This window comes from Mytilus californianus, unplaced genomic scaffold, assembly GCF_021869535.1.
Source record: "Mytilus californianus isolate M0D057914Y unplaced genomic scaffold, xbMytCali1.0.p SCAF_11, whole genome shotgun sequence".
Classification (NCBI taxonomy): Eukaryota; Metazoa; Mollusca; class Bivalvia; order Mytilida; family Mytilidae; genus Mytilus; species Mytilus californianus.
Window position 1 is genome coordinate 60,714,540 of NW_026262593.1, and position 21,846 is coordinate 60,736,385.

Genomic DNA, 21,846 nt, shown 5'->3' on the forward strand with positions numbered 1-21,846 from the left:
TGTTTAATCCCGCCACATTTTTGCGCCTGTCCAAAGTCAGGAACTTCTGGCCTTTAGTTTTTTTTTTAGATTTTGGTTCATCTATATGTTTCGGAGTTTAGTGTGACGTACATTTTCGCTGAACTAGTATACAATATTGTTTAGGGGCCAGCTGAGGCCCTCCTCCGGGTGCGGGATTTTCTCGCTATGTTGAAGACCCATTGGTGGCCTTGCGCTGTTTTCTGCTCTTTGGTCGGGTTGTTACCTCTTTGACACATTCCCCGTTTCCATTCTCGATTTTAACATTTAATCTGCTTACAGATGAGCAACCAAACTCTCAAAATTACAACAAAATACATTTGTTGCTTTACCATGTATGTAACTTAGTAAAAATTTTATGTTTTCAATAAATGTTTGAAATTTACAATTTACAATTACTCTCAATTATATATATATGAAAGAAGCCAGCAAAGACATTTGTTTCCCTATTTACCAAAGATTTGACATTTTTATGCCCCACCTAGGGGCATTATGTTTTTCGGTCAGTGCGTCCGTTCATCTGTTCGTCCGTTCGTCCGTTCGTCCGTCTGTCCGTCTGTCCCGCTTTAGGTTAAAGTTTTTGGTCAAGGTAGTTTTTGATGAAGTTGAAGTCCAATCAACTTGAAACTTAGTACAAATGTTCCCTATGATATGATCTCTTTCAAATTGTAATGCCTAATTATAGTTTTGATCCCAATTTCACGGTCCACTGAACATAGAAAATGATAGTGCGAGTGGGGCATCCGTGTACTATGGACATATTCTTGTTTAACTACAAAAAAGAAAAGAAAAAAAAAATCCGCTTAACTTGAGAATATCTGCACTTTAACTAGGTGTAAAAATTCACAAATTATATACTCTTCTGATTAGAAATTAATAATCACACCCATCCCTCTTTTCTATTGTACTTTGTTATTTATTAGTATGATAAAGTTTGAATGGGAAATTCATTTGTACAAGTTACAAAGTGTTTACAGTGGTTGTTAAAGAATTAAAAAAGCTTATGAAAATAGAAAATGTGGTATGATTGCAAACGAGACAACTATTCACATGAGACAAAATGACGTAGATAAAGTTCGTATGCCTTTGTCTTACTTCTTCCTCTTTGTTTATCCTTCCTGTCAGGAACACCACGAAAAAGGCAGCGTTTTCAATTGAAGTATTAAGTTATCGGTTTATACAGCAGAAAATTAAAATCTAAAACGTTGACGTTCCAACCTCCATGTACAAGACAGACTGCGATCGAACTATATACATGTACTTGATATAACAAACATCGACTTAGTTGAACCAGATGCCGATGGGTGTGCAAAGCGAGATAACTCAAACAATTTTACTAACGATTCGTAAACACGTCATATTGGATGCAGCATTTTGGAATGAATAGATGTTAAAATCATTTTGCTAAAAGGAAAATTATAGAAAGCTGAACCAGACCCAAGGACCTGCATGTATCGGTATCATACACATTGTATCGGCTGCCATTAATCTAAATAAAACAAGATGTGATTTCATTTCAATAATGTGCTGTCTTAAAAAAAATCATCAAGAAAATGTAATGCTATTGGAGTATAATTTAACATAAAACATATACATTATTGTAAAGTTCTTCTGTTTTATTATTTTATATATTTATATAAATAATTTTATGGACCAACTTTTATTTTTTCTTCAACAACAAAGAAGAAGTGGAGCATATGTCGATGAGACAGCAATCAAACAACTCTAAAAATGTCAATGATATATAGCACAAGGTCAAACCTTAAATCATAATAGTATTTGTAAGATTTCGTTATAGTCCTTTATCGGTTGATATAACCCCTTAAATGAGGGTGTGGATGGGGGTTTACAGAATTGAAAATAATGGGCGAAAAATATAAAGAATGGAGGAAATCGACCAAAAAATAAAGGATAGAGAATAATGAGGTGCTAGAATATAAAGAATGGAGAATAATGGACAAAAAGTATAAAGAATAGAGTAAAATGGCCTTAAAAAATAAAAGAATACAAAAATGAAGGACCCCCCTATCTAGACCCTCGTAAATGTGTTCTTCAATGCACATATTTAGCGATATTGACATCTAGCAAAGAGTCCAGCGCAAACCGATAAGTGCCGACCTGAACTTTTCGCTGCAAACTAAAGGCTTCGATTTGACTTCCAGATAAAAAAGAGCAATAAAATCCAGTATCTTTGCCTTTGGTTTTGTTAAGTGCGCGTAGTAATTATTTTTATCCTGAATCAATGTACCATATCACTCCTTTTCCATTTCATTAAAGTCGACCTAAGACTAGGCAAGCATCATCAACAAAATAATCGTCAGCATTACAAAAATTATCTTTCATTTCTTTCTTTTTTTTTCGTTATTCGTAGTTCGTATTATATTTGATGAAATGTTTTTGTTGTCTTTATGCTAATATTGTTATATTTTCAAATTGTATTATGGACAATTATACTTCATAAGACCAGGCTGAAGCTAGCGAACAATAACTAGCGAACAATAAGCCAGCGAACAATAAGGCGATATATCTAAAAACCGAAAAAATGAATAAGACAGCAACGGCCGTCAAATGAAAAATATTTAAAAAGGCAGACATTCCGTCCAAATATTGCAATTTCAACTCTATCGTGAAATGGTATTTATCCCATCCATTGATAAAACAAGTCACATCTCTTTTTAGGCTAATATTCAGTACCACAGTAAATCTGCATCTGTCAAGGGATTATGTGTAGGTGTAAGACCACTAATGCATCCACTTCAATTTAGAACGTATGTAAAAGTAGTCCTTCCCTGTAAAATATAGCACCTTTGATGTCATTGTTTAATTGAACTAAAATACACATTTGCAGAAATGAGGGTTGGACTATTCCATGGCTTCTAGAGAAAAATAATGAGGGGTGTCACGGGGTATGACTATATAGGTCTTGTAGAAGAGAAACAGGCGCATCTTTTGCGCAAGGTATCGAAGAGCGCTATGTTCAAAAATCTGAAACTAGAGCTCTAAATTAAAAAAAAAAATGTTAAAAACAGGGGGGTTGGCCTATTCCATGGCTTCTAGAGAAAAATAATGAGGGGTGTCACGGGGTATGACTATATAGGTCTTGTAGAGGAGAAACAGGCGCATCTTTTGCGCAAGGTATCCAAGGGCGCTATGTTCAAAAATCTGAAACTAGAGCTCAAAATTAAAAAAAAAAAATGTTAAAAACAGGGGGGTTGGCCTATTCCATGGCTTCTAGAGAAAAATAATGAGGGGTGTCACGGGGTATGACTATATAGGTCTTGAAGAGGAGAAACAGGCGCATCTTTTGCGCAAGGTATTGAAGGGCGCTATGTTCAAAAATCTGACACTAGAGCTCAAAATTAAAAAAAAAATGTTAAAAACAGGGAGGTTGGCCTATTCCATGGCTTCTAGAGAAAAATAATGAGGGGTGTCACGGGGTATGACTATATAAGTCTTGTAGAGGAGAAACAGGCGCATCTTTTGCGCAAGGTATCGAAGGGCGCTATATTCAAAAATCTGAAACTAGAGCTCAAAATTAAAACAAAAAAATGTTAAAAACAGGGAGGTTGGCCTATTCCATGGCTTCTAGAGAAAAATAATGAGGGGTGTCACGGGGTATGACTATATAGGTCTTGTAGAGGAGAAACAGGCGCATCTTTTGCGCAAGGTATCGAAGGGCGCTATGTTCAAAAATCTGACACTAGAGCTCAAAATTAAAAAAAAAATGTTAAAAACAGGGAGGTTGGCCTATTCCATGGCTTCTAGAGAAAAATAATGAGGGGTATCACGGGGTATGACTATATAAGTCTTGTAGAGGAGAAACAGGCGCATCTTTTGTGCAAGGTATCGAAGGGCGCTATGTTCAAAAATCTGAAACTAGAGCTCAAAATTAAAAAAAAAATGTTAAAAACAGGGGGGTTGGCCTATTCCATGGCTTCTAGAGAAAAATAATGAGGGGTGTCACGGGGTATGACTATATAGGTCTTGTCGAGGAGAAACAGGCGCATCTTTTGTGCAAGGTATCGAAGGGCGCTATGTTCAAAAATCTGAAACTAGAGCTCTAAATTTAAAAAAAAAAAATGTTAAAAACAGGGGGGTTGGCCTATTCCATGGCTTCTAGAGAAAAATAATGAGGGGTGTCATGGGGTATGACTATATAGGTCTTGTAGAGGAGAAACAGGCGCATCTTTTGTGCAGGTATCGAAGGGCGCTATGTTCAAAAATCTGAAACTAGACCTCAAAATTAAAAAAAAAAATGTTAAAAACAGGGGGGTTGGCCTATTCCATGGCTTCTAGAGAAAAATAATGAGGGGTGTCACGGGGTATGACTATATAGGTCTTGTAGAGGAGAAACAGGCGCATCTTTTGCGCAAGGTATCGAAGGGCGCTATGTTCAAAAATTTGAAACTAGAGCTCAAAATTAAAAAAAAATATGTTAAAAACAGGGGGTTGGCCTATTCCATGGCTTCTAGAGAAAAAAAATGAGGGGTGTCACGGGGTATGACTATATAGGTCTTGAAGAGGAGAAACAGGCGCATCTTTTGCGCAAGGTATCGAAGGGCGCTATATTCAAAAATCTGACACTAGAGCTCAAAATTAAAAAAAAAAATGTTAAAAACAGGGAGGTTGGCCTATTCCATGGCTTCTAGAGAAAAATAATGAGGGTTATCACGGGGTATGACTATATAAGTCTTGTAGAGGAGAAACAGGCGCATCTTTTGTGCAAGGTATCGAAGGGCGCTATGTTCAAAAATCTGAAACTAGAGCTCAAAATTAAAAAAAAAATGTTAAAAACAGGGGGGTTGGCCTATTCCATGGCTTCTAGAGAAAAATAATGAGGGGTGTCACGGGGTATGACTATATAGGTCTTGTCGAGGAGAAACAGGCGCATCTTTTGTGCAAGGTATCGAAGGGCGTTATGTTCAAAAATCTGAAACTAGAGCTCAAAATTTAAAAAAAAAATGTTAAAAACAGGAGGGTTGGTCTATTCCATGGCTTCTAGAGAAAAATAATGAGGGGTGTCACGGCATATGACTATATAGGTCTTGTAGAGGAGAAACAGGCGCATCTTTTGCGCAAGGTATCGAAGGGCGCTATGTTCAAAAATCTGAAAATAGAGCTCAAAATTAAAAAAAAAAATGTTAAAAACAGGGGGGGTTGGCCTATTCCATGGCTTCTAGAGAAAAATAATGAGGGGTGTCACGGGGTATGACTATATAGGTCTTGTAGAGGAGAAACAGGCGCATCTTTTGCGCAAGGTATCGAAGGGCGCTATGTTCAAAAATTTGAAACTAGAGCTCAAAATTGAAAAAAAACAAGAAATGATTGTAACAGGATGCTGTTACGAAGTCTCCCAAACGAAGCTCCCATAATTCGTAATTCCCAGGGTCGCCTGATGTTGGGCAACGTCCAGTGAAAATTGGTTCGGTCCAGTAAAGTTATATGCATTAGTAATGCCTGGGGACTAACCTTGTATATCATTCAAATCATCTTGGCATGACAAACCAGAATATATATGGTTTAGGGGTGGGGATCTCGACTATTTACAAGATACTAGAACATTGGGGGTGGGGGGAACCCCTGGGGACTGACCGTATACCTCATTCAAATGTTCCAGACATGACAAATAGGAATATATATGGTTTAGGGGTGGGGATCTCAACCATTTACAAGATATTAGAACTTTCTCAAATGGCAGGGGGTTGGGATGACCCCTGGGGACTAACCCTGTATATCATTCAAACCATCTTTGCATGACAAACCAGAATATATATGGTTTAGGGGTGGGGATCTCAACCATTTACAAGATATTAGAACTTTCTTAAATGGGTGGGGGCGACCCCTGGGGACTAACCCTGTATTTCATTTGATGTGCTTTATCATGACAAACCAGAATATAAATGGTTTAGGGGTGGGGATCTCAACCATTTACAAAGATATTGGAACTTTCTCAAATGGCAGGAGGTCGGGATGACCCCTGGGGACTAACCCTGTATATCATTCAAACCATCTTAGCATGACAAACCAGAATATATATGGTTTAGGGGTGGGGATCTCAACCATTTACAAGATATTAGAACTTTCTTAAATGGCAAGGGGTGGGGGTGACCCCTGGGAACTAACCCTGTATTTCATTTGATGTGCTTTATCATGACAAACCAGAATATAAATGGTTTAGGGGTGGGGATCTCGACCATTTACAAGATATTAGAACTTTCTCAAATGGCAGGGGGTTGGGATGACCCCTGGGGACTAACCCTGTATATCATTCAAACCATCTTAGCATGACAAACCAGAATATATATGGTTTAGGGGTGGGGATCTTGACCACTTACAAGGTATTAGAACTTTCTTAAATGGCAGGGGGTGGGGCTGACCCCTGGGGACTAACCCTGTATTTCATTTAATGGGCTTTATCATTTAGAACATTTTCAATTTAAAAGATTGTGTCTATCACAAACGGTTTTCAATTAATAATCATTTGAAAATTTTAAAAAATAAAATCCCATAGGGTTCTATAGTAAAACCCTCTTTTCTTTTTGCCCCTCAAAGTACCCCTTTATAAACCCCATTGCACAAACAAAACCCTGATTGCACCACTAGACATGCTAGTCTAACATATTGTGAAACCCTAAGTTAATCTGACAAGCGGTTTTGGAGAACGGGTGCGGACAAGTTCAAATTTAAAAGTGGCGGAAGAAGAAGAAGAAGAAGAAGAAGAAGAAGAATAATAATAATAATAAGAACTGAGCAAAAACAATAAGTCTTCCCAAACTTCGTTTGGGAGACTTAAAAATGTTAAAAACAGGGGGGTTGGCCTAGTCCATGGCTTCTAGAGAAAAATAATGAGGGGTGTCACGGGGTATGACTATATAGGTCTTGATGAGGAGAAACAGGCGCATCTTTTGCGCAAGGTATCGAAGGGCGCTATGTTCAAAAATCTGAAACTAGAGCTCAAAATTAAAACAAAAAAATGTTAAAAACAGGGAGGTTGGCCTATTCCATGGCTTCTAGAGAAAAATAATGAAGGGTGTCACGGGGTATGATTATATAGGACTTGTAGAGGAGAAACAGGCGCATCTTTTGCGCAAGGTATCGAATGGCGCTATGTTCAAAAATCTGAAACTAGAGCTCAAAATCTTAAAAAAAATGTTAAAAACAGGGGGTTGGCCTATCCCATGGCTTCTAGAGAAAAATAATGAGGGGTGTCACGGGGTATGACTATATAGGTCTTGAAGAGGAGAAACAGGCGCATCTTTTGCGCAAGGTATCGAAGGGCGCTATGTTCAAAAATCTGACACTAGAGCTCAAAATTAAAAAAAAAAATGTCAAAAACAGGGAGGTTGGCCTATTCCATGGCTTCTAGAGAAAAATAATGAGGGGTGTCACGGGGTATGACTATATAAGTCTTGTAGAGGAGAAACAGGCGCATCTTTTGCGCAAGGTATCGAAGGGCGCTATGTTCAAAAATCTGAAACTAGAGCTCAAAATTAAAACAAAAAATTGTTAAAAACAGGGGGGTTGGCCTATTCCATGGCTTCTAGAGAAAAATAATGAGGGGTGTCACGGGGTATGACTATATAGGTCTTGTTGAGGAGAAACAGGCGCATCTTTTGTGCAAGGTATCGAAGGGCGCTATGTTCAAAAATCTGAAACTAGAGCCAAAATTTAAAAAAAAAATGTTAAAAACAAGGGGGTTGGTCTATTCCATGGCTTCTAGAGAAAAATAATGAGGGGTGTCACGGGATATGACTATATAGGTCTTGTAGAGGAGAAACAGGCGCATCTTTTGCGCAAGGTATCGAAGGGCGCTATGTTCAAAAATCTGAAACTAGAGCTCAAAATTTAAAAAAAAATGTTAAAAACAGGGGGGTTGGCCTATTCCATGGCTTCTAGAGAAAAATAATGAGGGGTGTCATGGGGTATGACTATATAGGTCTTGTAGAGGAGACACAGGCGCATCTTTTGTGCAAGGTATCGAATGGCGCTATGTTCAAAAATCTGAAACTAGAGCTCAAAATTTGAAAAAAAAGTGGTTAAAAACAGGGGAGTTGGTCTATTTCATGGCTTCTAGAGAAAAATAATGAGGGGTGTCACGGGGTATGACTATATAGGTCTTGTAGAGGAGAAACAGGCGCATCTTTTGCGCAAGGTATCGAAGGGCGCTATGTTAAAAAATCTGAAACTAGAGCTCAAAATTTGAAAAAAAATGGAAAAAAACAGAGGGGGTTGGCCTATTGGTGTAATACCTCCATTGATTTTCATTTATTATTTTTTTTTAAATTTGCAGTTTTCCAAAAAAATGTGGAGAATTTATCTTTGTTTCAAATTAAAAAATTAACATAACATTTCATTGCATATAAGAAAATAACTTTCACTGTCAGTTAACCAATCAAATTTGCCCCTTATTTAACCTGTGTATAAGCTTTAGTAACCATGCAACCTCAAGTTTCCAAAATATTCTATAGAAACCCCAAATAAAACAATAATGATTCTTTGAAATACCCAAGATACATGTATATGTTTATGACCCAGAAATGTTTGACTGCAATAAAATGATGGATTAATTACCTACAACTGTCAAATTTAAGGGAATATTTTTTTCGACCTATTTTTGTATGCAACCGGATGTGACATGCCATGATTTGGTGGTATTACACCTGAAGAAGACATTTTTATTTAATAAACTGAAAGATTTTTTCCTTTGTAATACTGTTTTTTTCAAGCATTCCTGTCATGTTTTGTCATAATCAGTTCAATAGTTGGAGAAAAATCTAGTATAATGTACGACGACATCTTCAGCGATTCGTGCAGAATTTTTTTCGAAAAATCCAAACCAAGCCGCATCATGATAGAATGTAGTGTGGACCAATAATGATTAAATATTTATGTCATCTGCCTACAAACAGTTGAATATGATACAAAAGATGACTTAAGGATGATAAATACCACTACTGGACCCCTTTGTCTTCTTTATAAGGTCTCTTTTGGTCCATTTATACATGTCATTTCCTCAAAATTTCAACTTTTCAGGCCAATAAATAAAAATAATGAAGTAACTTTCACTCATTTATGATAGAAATGTTATAATAAATTACATTTAGTAATTGAAGTATTCAAGCAGAATGAACAATCCATATAAAAGTTTACTGGAGGTTTTAATAAGTCCTTACGTAAAACTTAAATTTACGCTGCGTTCCAGAGAGGGACATAACAAGCTTCTCTATAAGTGAATAATTTGTTGGTACTGCTTTACAAAATAATCACATTTACTTATAACTATATATTTATTAAAATATTTCTGAGAGAAAACTTTCTATTATAGCAGAATATAAGAAAAAAGGATAAAAAGCTCCCCAAAACACCGTGAAGTATGGCTTGTTCTGTTAGCTAATATTCATGGTAGAGTCAAATTTCAAGGAAATGTTCTCATAAAATATGTTTTGGAGACTCAATCCACTCAGAATATTTCATTGTTTGTAATATTTCACTTGAATAGCAAGAAGTTTTAACACACGAGAGTACTCACAAGGTCAAAGGTGCATGTACAGCACCCCATATTAGGTGTAATACCACCATTGATTTTCCCCTATTAGTCTTTTTAGAATTTGCACTTTTCAAAAAATTGTGCAGAATTTATCTTTGTTTCAAATTAAAAAAATACTTGGCATGAGTAAAGTTTTATCCTGTCCAGTACTATAGAAAAGAATTCACATAAAATTTCATTGCATATAAGAAAATAACCATAACTGTCAGTTAACCAATCAAATTTCCCCCCTTATATAACCTGTATACAAGCTTTAGTTACCATGCAACCTCAAGTTTCCAAAATATTCTATACAAACCCAAATTTAAAAAAAATGATGCTTTGAAATACCCAAGATACATGTATATGTTTATGACCCAGAAATGTTTTACTGCAATAAAATGATGAATTAATTACCTATAACTGTCAAATTCAAGGGAATATTTTTTTTCGACCTATTTTCGTATGCAACCGGATGTGACGTACCAAGCATTGGTGGTATTACACCTATTCAATGGCTTCTAGAGAAAAAAATAATGTGGAGTTTCACGGGGTATAGCTATATAGGTCTTGTAGAGGAGAAACAGGCGCATGGTTTGCGCAAGGTTTCGAGTTGCGCTTTGTCCAAAAACTGAAACTAGGGCTCGGAATTTCAAAAAAATTTGGGAAAAACAACAGGAATTTGCCTATTCCATAGCCTCTGGAAAAAATAATGAGGGATGTCGCGGGGTAAGACTATAAAGGTCTTGTAGAGGGAACACAGGCGCATAGTTTGCGCAAAGCTTCAAGAGGTGCTATGTCGAAAGGAACTAAAATTTAGTGAGGAACAAAGCCAACTCAAATGTCAGACAAGAACGTGAAAACCGTGAAAAAGACATATCAGAGTCAGGAAAGAAGAATTTCTTGTCATATGAAGTCGAAATGAAAATCCAAATCCCCCCATCCGAATTACATGATGAAAGAGATTGTAAAATGTGTTATGTAAGTACTGATAAAGACAAGGCTGAACACTGGCTGAATTTTTTTCAAGGGAATTTCGAAAAAGAAAACGACGAAGATGAAGGAACTTTAGTGCGAAGGCCAGCTGGTATACAACCTAAAGTTCTATATACTATGACAGACTTAATAGACAGTCTACTTTGTATTATTTTCAAAAGTCTATTTATATCAGAGGTTTTGTACCAGAATAAAACAAAATCGGCAAACAGTACTGAGTTGTTAAAGATATGATAGTAAAACTACATACAGACCAGTTAACTTTATCATTGACAGTCCAAGCGCCACATTCTTAAATACGGTATAAGTACCCTCGTCCACGTGCGTGCATTGTCTGATATAAATAAATGTTTACTAGCTATATAGGCAAAAAAAGAAACGTTACCCTGGTTTTTAATTAAAAGAAATTTCATGTATTAATTTATAATATTTTCCAGATTAAAACTAGTGACCTGAATGATTTATCTATCATTTACTAATTTGTTAAAAATTCGAAGACGACGTTACGTCATTTTCTGATTTTAAACAAATAAGCATTTTTTCAAACATTTACCTGTATAGAGATGGAATTGAGTTGTCCTTTTGTTCATTAGATGTGTCGAGCACTATTGTTAACAAAAGGTCGCATTAAAAAATTGAAAAAGTTACACGTAAGTCAATGCCACGTCTACGTCATAATAGAGGTTTCTCGATTTGCTACAGTACCAACCGTAGTACGAACTGGGAGCCGTCATTGAACTTTTGAAAATAATTCATATATGCCCTTAATGTCAACGTATGTTTTATGAATCATTACCAAAAGTATTTGGAGGATTTTTAGCTACATCTTGGTATAAATTTCATGTGGATATGTTCCCTATTCATAACAAACGATATTGTGTGTACTCGATTATGCTTTCAACCAACCGTTGATTGTAAACGTTGCACAAACGGTTTATAATTAAGATTTATTTCCCCTGAAATTGCACAGGCTAAACAAAGCTAAATATAAAGCATATTCATATTTTATCTAATGTTCGCCTGTTATATTGATATAATAGTATATAATGAATACGTTAGCATTTTTTGGGGTAGGCTTTTAGAAAGCATGATAGAATAAGACCTATTTTAACATACAAAATTGACCTCATTGAAAATGTACTAATGATGAAGATAAATACAAAACCTGTTCAAAAAGTTTTACTTCCTTCTTCAAAAAAACCTCGTGTGCAAGTCAACGTAAAATTTATAAATGTTAACCCAACTGAGCAAGTCTTTAGGTATATACAATAACTTTTATTATACTTCATGTCAAAATGCCAGATTTTGATTGTTTAATACGATGGAGACAATTTACTCTATCCCATGGCAAATGCTCTATTACCCTTCACGGAGACGCTTGCTCAAATGTGCGATTTAATAAATACGGAAGATTGTTATGTACAAGACATAATTCATTACTTTGGATTTGAAATTTAGGCTGTGTTTGTATATACGCCAGAGGTGGCCTATGGTTATCCATAGGTACCTTTGGTTTGATATTCTATATATCAAAATATCAAACCATTGGTACCCAAAGATACCTATGGGTAACCATAGGCTGCCTTAGGCGTATATCCAAACACAGCCTTAATAGACAGTAATAACACTGTGTCTAAACTACCCCGGCAAAAAATGTTTGGACTCGATGGTATCTAATATCCGGCACGGTGACGGAACATCAATAGACAGAGAAAAGGTAGTTTTCTGTTTATTTATTTGTTATTGTTATGATATCGAAGAATATTTATACATATATAACTGTTTTCTATTGTGAGATGTAATATTTTCTACAACCGTTCTAGATTAACAGAGAAATAAGTAAAAATGCACGTCAAAATGACGAATTGAGTGAACCTTGCCTCGACTTTGTTTAATTTCTCCTTGAATTGTTCACATGGTACGGAAAGAAAGGTACAGAAAGAAAGATATTGACATGAAGATTGCAAAACTAGTCACTTTGAGCACCTCAATATTTGTATTTCTGCGTATAGAACGAAAGAAATGGGTCATGTCAAAATGGAAGCACCCGGTTTTGTCATTGTGTACAACCCGGTTTTGTCCTAGATTTCACAAGGCAGAACCCGGTTTTGTCAAAGAAAAAAAATGCATAATCGCATAACATAATTGAATTTCAGCAATTAAAAGGAGTTTGGTGGCTGGTTGGAAAACGATTTCTTACAGAGGACAACCTGTTATTTCTTTGAATCTATAATTTTGCTTTGCATTAAAAAAAATACTCTAACTGCGAAATAGATAGAAATGAAGGTTAAACCGCAAATTGAGTTTTAAGCTCTCTATACGTTTTTTTTTTATATGAATTATGTAAATTTTAGTGTTTAAACTTAAAATTCGAGTTTATGGTCTTAAAAATTGAAGGACGCACATTTGATATGTGATTTTCTTGCACAACAGGATGGTTATCTTTATAAGTAATCCAATCTACCTAGGGGTGTACTATTTCCTAAGACCGTTTAAACTAAATCTTCTTAAGGCTAAATGTTCATTGTAAGGCATGATAATCAAACAAATGTGTATATGCTTGCAGAATCGAAAACAGAAAATGAATGTTTATGGTGAGAAAAGGATTACAATAATCATGCATTAAAAATCAAATCTATGATCTATCCTTAATTGTAACTATAATACTTAGTATAAATTAGTATTCTAATAGTCTCAGGCCATCGAGAAAATGCAATAATGATTAGTTTATTAATAGTTGTATAAATAAACGGTTCTGTTATCTCTCCATTGTGTTATGATTATCGTACATTGACGTTGGTCAATATATTATTGACAATATATAGGGACGGATTCAGCTTTTTTCAAAGTGGGCGTAATTCAAACCGCTTTCATACCGCAGAGCGTAGCGAAGCGAACAATGTTTTGGACGAATTATGCTAAAAAAAATCGTAAAATTTTTTAAAAATTTTTTCGGGCCATCAAAGGTGGGGTGGGGGCGTGTGACCTATACGCCGCCTGGATTCGCCACTGATGTTATATAACTAAATCGTATACCAACTTAAAATTTTATAAGAAATAAGAAAGCAGGGACACCCGCGAAATTGTTCCATAAACAATGTTAATTTTATGAGATACTTTTATTAAATTATTTATCTTACAGACCTTCAAAATAATTTCGATAACGATCATTCCAGCAGTCGCGACATGTCAGTGCGTACAGTCACTCCTGTATAAATAATAAGTAGTATTAATTTTTGTAAAAAAAAACGTATTTGAAGTTGTTTTGCCATGTCTGATTAGTTTATCTCGTTCGTGTAAGCCTTAATTATGAAATGTTAGTTTTTTTTTAATTCAAGAACGGTGCAATCTTGTTTGGAATTCTTGGTTGGTTTTAGCTCACCTGACCCCAAGGGAAAAGTGAGCTTTTTTCATCATTTGGCCCCCGTCGTCCGTCGTCTTCCGTTAATTTTTTATATAATCTTCTCCTCTGAAATTACTGGGCTACAATACATTTAACAAACCTTATCCACAATCTTATGTCGGTTTTAAAAGGCCTAACGAACTTATGTTTAACAGTTTTTCATCATCATTGGGGTACCTAGTTTAAAAAGATTTTGATGACCCCCGCTTGTCAACAAAGACATGGCCGACATGGCTTAAAAAAGAACATAGGGGGATGCAAGTTTTGTCTATTATTTGAAAACAGCTATAGATAGAACAAATTTAACGGGGGCTGATACGTTCATAATGTTGAGCTCTACCTTTTGTCCATACACATCAAAATTCTCACACGAATTCTTATAGAAGTTAATGTCCTTGAATGACAAATTTCTCCTTTTTTTTTCCATTTCTGTCTATTATCTTGAAATATATAAAAGTTATATAGCAAAAATGACCAGCAAGACAATATTTACGAATAAGTCGACTTGGTCGATATCCTTGTAAGAATTATTGACCTTTAATTACGATTTTTACCATTTCTTTGCGTTTTTACCAATTATCTTACAATAATCTTCTCCTCTTTAACAATTTATTAAACTTGGCCACACGCTTTATTGAGGTATCTGGTTTGAAAACCCACATGATCAGCCATTTGTTAATTTATTTTTTTTTTGTTTCAGGGTACCAGTGTTAATAGATATAGGAAGATGTGGTATGAGTGCCAATGAGACAGCTCTCCATCCAAGTTACAATTTATAAAAGTAAACCATTATAGGTCAAGGTACGGCCTTCAACACGGAGCATTGGCTCACACCGAACAGCAAGCTATAAAGGGCCCCAAAAAATTACTAGTGTAAAACCATTCAAACCGAAAAAACAATGGTCTAATCTATATAAAACCGAGAAACGAGAAACACGTATTAACTATATAAACAGACGACAACTACTGTAATCAAATTCCTGACTTAGGACAGGTGCAAACATTTGCAGCGGGATTAAACGTTTTAATGGTACAAAACCTTCTCCCTTTTCTGAAACAATAGTATAACATCACAACATAGAAAAACGTTGTTTTTTATAAAATAAACAAAACCGGGTTCTATACATAGACAAAACCGGGTCATTGTGTAGTAAACAACATTGACAAAACCGGGTGCTTCCATTTTGACATGACCTATTTCTTTCGTTCCATACCAAGAAATACAAGGATTGAGGTGCTCAAAGTGACTAGTTTTGCAATCTCCATGTCAATATCTTTCTTTCCGTACCTTTCTGTCCGTACCATGTGAATAATTTAAGGAGAAATTAAACAAATTCAAGGCAAGGTTCACTCAATTCGTTATTTTGACGTGCATTTTTACTTATTTCTCCGTTAATCTAGAACGGTTGTAGAAAATATTACATCTCACAATAGAAAATAGTTATATATGTATATATATTCTCCGATATCATAAAAATAACAAATGAATAAACAGAAAACTACCTTTTCTCTTTCTATTAATGTTCCGTCACTGTGCCGGATATTAGATACTATCGAGTCCAAACATTTTTTGCCGGGGTAGTTTAGACACAGTGAATAACAGAACATTCAGTATAATAAATTAAATAACACATATCTGAGAGGGTGATAGAGCAGATTATTACCCCTTCGCCTCAGTTGACAATGTTTTCTCGGGGTAACAATCTGCTCTATCACCCTCTCAGCTATGTGCTATTTATATAATGTCATATCGGTGATCAGCAAACTTTCGAAAAAAAATAAAAAGTATCAATTCCTCGCATTCTTTAATAAGATTTAAATTTGTAAGTTATTTTAGTAGTTCAAATTCATTATCTATATCATTCTTATATTTTTCTGCATTTTCGTATAAATCGTCATACACGCGTATGAGAAATTTTACCAAAGTTAAAGTACGAAGAAATGGTCAAATAAAGATACGCGATACGCTAATAAAATGTCCAAAGAACACAAGTGTCAGTACAATTTAATATAATTATATGACAATCATTCTAGTCGTTTAAATTCAATGATTCAAGACTATGGCTGTGTTTGGATATACGCCAGTTTTAGTGGGGTGTTTATGCGAGATACCCTACCACCCAGTCGGCGCCGCATCGAATGTGGAATCTTGTATCATGATAGCTGGGAGGGTCCTGGAACGCATTGGACTTGCTGGTATAAACGTGGACCGGTAAAGTATTACTTTGACTCTTATGGATTCTGCAGAGATGGTGAACTATTTACAGCCTGAAATTCGATATAGCACCGATGAATTACAGCAGCGAGGCTCGGTGGTGTGTGGTAACTTTTGCCTATTCGTGTTGAAAGTGTTGGCGACTGGAAAATCGATGGAAGATACAATCTTCTCACTCTATAAATAAATCGATAAGTTTGGATCTCATGCAAGAAAGCGCGCATCCCTTTGGCGAATGGGCGAACGGCGCGAGCTAGATGTTGCATCTGAAGAGGATAAACACATTGATAGGATTAAGGAACTCTTGGTGTAACCTCAACAACCTTTCCCGTCCTGATTGAAAGGATGGGAAAGCTTGAAAGCTTGACATTATTGTACATCTGACTTTTTCATCCAAGAGTTAAACTCTGCAGGATAACCCTTACACTTCACAAAAACCTCATTAATCCTGTACTTGGTTCGCCTGCGTAGGATCTTTTCTTTGCGGTAGACGTCCTGATCAGTCTTCTGAAGTTCGGGCTCATAGAAGGATCCCTGAATTTCCTCCCCATTTAAATCCTTGAGATGATAAGTGGGTGACTGGGTGAAAAGAACTTGAGACACCTCGAAAACTTCCTTGGTCCAGCGCGTTGTGTAACCCTTCTCAAATGTTCCTTTTTTCTTTGTAATTCGAACCTTATCACCTATACGAAACCGTGCCTGCTGCATGGGAGGGAGGTCTCCATACAAATTCCAATACACCTTGTTTTCATGTTTCTTGAGGCTTGCAATCAAAGGAGTCATTTTAATGGATCTATGTTTGGCGGTATTGTACTTGTGAACAAGATCATCCAACAGATTGATGTAGGTGCGTGTAGAGTTGGCTGAGAAATATTTGAACATCTTCTCTTTCATGGTACGATTCCAGCGCTCGACAACACTCGACTTCTCCTCATTCTCAGTGGAGTAAAGCTCAATATCATGCTTTTGGAGCAGCTGCTTTACATCATTGTTGTAAAACTCAGTACCTTTGTCTGTCCACAATTTCTCAGGAACGCGCTCCTTGAACACCGCTTGAAAGGCATCCCGCACCGTCACCCCCTTCTTGTTTTTGAGTGGTATCAACCAGCCATATTTGGAGAAGACATCGATGATGCTCAGGATGAACTTATTTCCCTTGTTGTCCCTGGAAAAGGCACTCATATCAACAAGGTCTCATCCACACCACCCACTACCACACGGTGTTTCTGAAACTTGCGTCGAACAGGTTTGTGCAACTCCTCAGCTAAATCATCGGTCCAGCGAACTTAGTTTTTTTTAATACCCAGACCAAATCGAGCTTTGGTACCGATGATGGGTCCGACGATGCTGCGGTCCATGCGTTCGCGTGTGGTAGGGTTGGGAATGGTGTTAAGCGAGTCTAGCATAGCTTTGTCACAGATGGAGTTGCGTGCGGCTGTATCCTTGTGCTGGGCATAACAGAGATCGTGGTGATATACAGCCTGGTCAACTCGATTAATGGGTTTTTACCAAGCCTTCGGGGTGCCATCGGGGAGTAGCCGCTTGCTAAGTTAAGTCCCTGTTACGTCGAAGTTGTGTCCGGGCAGATGCATGTCCATGGGTAATCGGTTGATTAGTTTGTTCATGAACCCTGCACCGGTTGTAGCAACAAACTGAGACTTCTTGGCACCGCACACCTTGCTGTTGCCAAACTTCCTCCATCGCCCGTTGGTGGTAATTGTCTCGCCAGGGTTAACTGTGTCCGTCTTCCTACGACATTTCTCGCAGAAGATCATCGCTATTTTATCTAAATAAATGAACGTCTAAGACATTTCCTACAGTGCCAACGATCCCAAAAGGAGCAATCACTACCTCCTACCGCAGCGGTCGATCAGAGGGTTGATCATTGGGAAGTCGGACTGTGGTAAGACAACGCTGTTGAACAACCTACTCCTGCGCGATGGATGGCTCGACTACGATCGATTGTACGTTTTCGGAAAATCGCTTCACCAGCCTATCTACCAGCGGTTGCAGCAAGCGCTGGGAAAAGGCTTCCCTAAGGAAGATATTCCGAGACCTCCTACAGTGCAAGGGCAAGTCACCCTACTCGTTGATCGATGTGGTCAACGCCTTACCTCCACCACGACACCCAAATGATATCGACACTTTTTTCTTCGAGCAAGGGAGCGATGTACCAGACCCCGGGAACTTGACCCTAGCCACAAGAACCTCATGTGTTCGACGACTTGATGCTGAGCAAACAGAACACGTGTGAAGACTACTACGTGCGCGATCGCCACAACAACGTCGATCGTTTATACCTGTGACAGAACTACTTCAAACTGCCAAGACAATCGATCCGAGAACATGCAAACTTTATCTGTCTCTTTTAGCAAGATGCTAAGACTCTCGATCATATCCGGCGTGACCACTGCAACGATCTTACCAAGTAACAATTTGACGCTCTTTGTAAGCATTGCTGGTCCCAACCCTATGGATTTGTAACCATCGATCTCACGAGCCACAAGTCAGCAGGTAAATACCGATACAAATTAGGTGAGTTCTATGATGTATAAGATAAAGAATGGATCAGTTTGAAGATTTCTTCCTGGAACTGGAGTATGAAGACACAGAGGAACCCCAGCCCTACAAGTTTGAGTGGCCCTGCAAATGTAAGTTCGAGTGGGACCCAGTCGATATGAGGAGTATGTGTTGGAAGTGTGGTCGCGCGATCCCCCGCTCGATCGATAGCGGTGTAGGTGATTTCGACGCATGAAACTCTGGCTGCCAGTATGGTAAGGTGGAGCGCTTTCCTCAACCCCAATGCCCTACCAAGACGATTCGAGGCCACCAGTGTACACACCCATGCCAACCGCGTATAGACCTATGCCTAAGACACTTGAAGTTTTCGTAGAGAATACAACCATACTCGTTACCCCCATTGTTTCAACAACTTTTTAAACGCTAAATTAGAGATATTTTTTCAAACGCTATAAGGTGTTTGGAAAAACGTCTATAAACGCTATGGGGCGTTCACACCAACGCTTAGGGGCGTTCACACCAACGCTATGGGGCGTTTAACGGCGTTCGATCCTATAAATAAATGACGTTTATCAAGATTATCGACCCTAAGCAGCGTGAGGCACTTGCCAGATAGTTGCAAGACACCAAGCGGAAAATTCAAGCCAGTAACATGCAGCATCGCCTCGACAAGATTGGACTTAGCCGAGACCTTTCCAAGGTGTATAAGCCTGTGGTTGAGGCTCAGCGAGAGGTAGCTTCACAGATCACCAAAACGATCGTAGACCTTCCTGCAGCAGTGCCAGCCCTTCCTCCTCCACCGCCCGAGTTAACCGACCCACTACCCATCGCACCACCTACAGACACCGCCCTTGGACCCCGAGCACGGCAGTATTTGCAGCTCAGTATGACTCCTTCCGCCGACCACACCTTTGGATTGCGATCTGAAAACGATAGTATCTTTATCGGAATCTCACCAGTTACTTTTGACGGTGATGATATTTTCGTGGATGGTGTGAGGTACAAAGGAACCCTTGGCCTCTGGGAACTCATGGTGAAAAAGAATCCAGAATCGTTCGAGCACGAAGACCTAGAGGACTATGCACAGATTCTAAAATGTTCCGGTGCCATGTATCAAGGCAATTCCACCCTCTCGAGAACCCCGAAGGCAAATAAGGGTTACAAGTGGAAGGAAATCGTGTCCCACATCTACTAAAAGAATAAGTTTGGCAGTGGGCTGCAAACCGTGTTTTTACCTTCCAACTTCAAGCAGCTTCTCAATCGCTTGGAACTGTGTGCCGCAGCATACCTAGCAGGAACTAATGGTGTGCGCAACGAAATTGTGTCGATTATCGATGCTATGAAAAAGGGTAGACATATCAGCATCGAGGAATATAAGGCGCTTCATCGTAGCATCCTATAAATAAGTGTTAAAAGGTTACGCTCGAAAGTACGCCTACGGTAGAAGAGGACTGTTTGACACAATCGCCAGTTCGGCTGGACACATGTTTACTTCCTCTGCCGCCAAAACCCTAGGAAGTAAGGCCGTGAGTGCTGCCACCAATGCAGCCTGGAAAGGTATTGAAAGGGGCCTCCAAAGCCGTCGACCATGTGGTTGATAATGTGACCCGCCCCAGGAAACACAATAAAACCCCCCAACAGTCAAGTGTTCAACGCAAGAAGCCAGAGAAAGTTCGGTTGAACAATCTTATCTTTGGCTCTGGTATCAAAACCATCCACGAATTCGTCAAACGCTATAAATAAATACATTATGTCTGACATCCTTACAATCACCGAAGGGTTGACCTTCGACGAAAGTCTCTAGGAATATCAGGATCGAGAATACGAACCACAAGCCAGTGCCCAGCTGAACAGTGCCGGTTCTGAAATCCGAATCAACATCGAAACCCAGGATTTGTTCCTACACTCCGCCGAGAGTTATCTCTTGGTAGAATTTCGAAGGACGGCTCATAATGAACGACGGCACTGCATATGCCGACGCTGATCTCGTGTCCCTCGTCCATAATGGTATCATGTATCTCTTCAGAACCATCAGCTATCGACTCTAGATCTCCGGCCAGCAAATCGAGCACATCAACGACCCCGGCGTCGCCACCACCATGATGGGAATGTTGACCTACCCCGACGACTTTTCCAAATCACATGGTCTCAACCAACTGTGGTTCAAGGATTCCTCCACCGACGCCCATGCAAACAACACTGGCTTTGTAGCGCGCCGTGGCTATATCATTGCCAAGCCGGCGAACAAAGGGTCGTTTTCATTCGCCATCCCCCTGAAGCACATTTTTTATTTCGCTGATGACTACGACAAGATCGTGTACGGGTTAAGGCATGAAATCACACTCGTGCGCGATTCAGATACAAATGCCATCCTGAGGGACCACGCCGTCGACGTGGGAAAAGTTGTCCTGCGTAAGATCTCATGGTTCGTCCCCCACGTCACTCCTTCAGACGAAAACAAGATGCAGCTATACAAAACCATTCAGAGTAAAGCGAAGATCAACTGTGGATTTCGAATGAGGCAGTGCGATTCCATAGCCGTCCCAAAAGCCTCACAGTTCAGCTGGCGTTTATCTGCCAAGAGCGGTCGCGAGAAGCCCAGGTACATCATCGTTGCCTTCCAAACCGAGAGAAGTGGGAACCAGGAGCGCAATGCTGCCGTGTTCGATAACTGTCGATTGCAAAACACCCATGTCACTCTCAACGCTGAACGCTACCCGGCCGTCGACTACAATGCCGTTTTCACCGAAAACAGGGTAGCCAGAGTGTTCAAAGAGGCTGCTGACTTCATGAAGAAATTCCACAACATGGACACCCTCCTCAGCAACGGTGGCATCAACCCCTCTGACTTCATCGATCTGTACTCCTTGTTTGTCATTGACGTGAGTCACCAGTCCGAGCGGCTGAAAGAATCCACGGTGGACATTCAGATCCGGGCCCAGTTCGAGCGTAACGTGGAGGCCAACACCAGAGCATTTGCACTTATCATTTCCGACAGAATCCTACAGTTTGAATCCGATGATCAGAAGATGAACGTTGTGTTCTAAAAGTAAAAATGGAAAAAATTTACCTACAAATCCTCTTTTCCAGCCGCCCTGCAGAAGTCTTTGCGATCGTGGTGAAGACTGGTAGACAACTCAAGGAGCAGTATGACGGTATCGAAGAGTG

The 21,846-nt window shown here is 38.7% G+C and overlaps 1 long non-coding RNA gene across 17 annotated transcripts; it reads left to right on the forward strand.

Annotated features, from left to right (window-relative positions):
* The first annotated feature begins 2,485 nt into the window (after positions 1 to 2,485).
* On the forward strand, positions 2,486 to 9,222 carry LOC127720446 (uncharacterized). 17 transcript variants are annotated; one of them, XR_007990740.1, is made up of 5 exons: positions 2,486 to 3,999; positions 4,355 to 4,921; positions 5,099 to 5,276; positions 6,933 to 7,602; positions 7,779 to 9,222. It is a non-coding gene; the product is annotated as an uncharacterized LOC127720446 (long non-coding RNA). The 17 variants fall into 17 exon arrangements; XR_007990742.1 differs by having other exon boundaries at positions 6,933 to 7,183; positions 7,361 to 9,222; XR_007990746.1 differs by having other exon boundaries at positions 6,933 to 7,008; positions 7,361 to 9,222.
* The last annotated feature ends 12,624 nt before the right edge of the window (positions 9,223 to 21,846 follow it).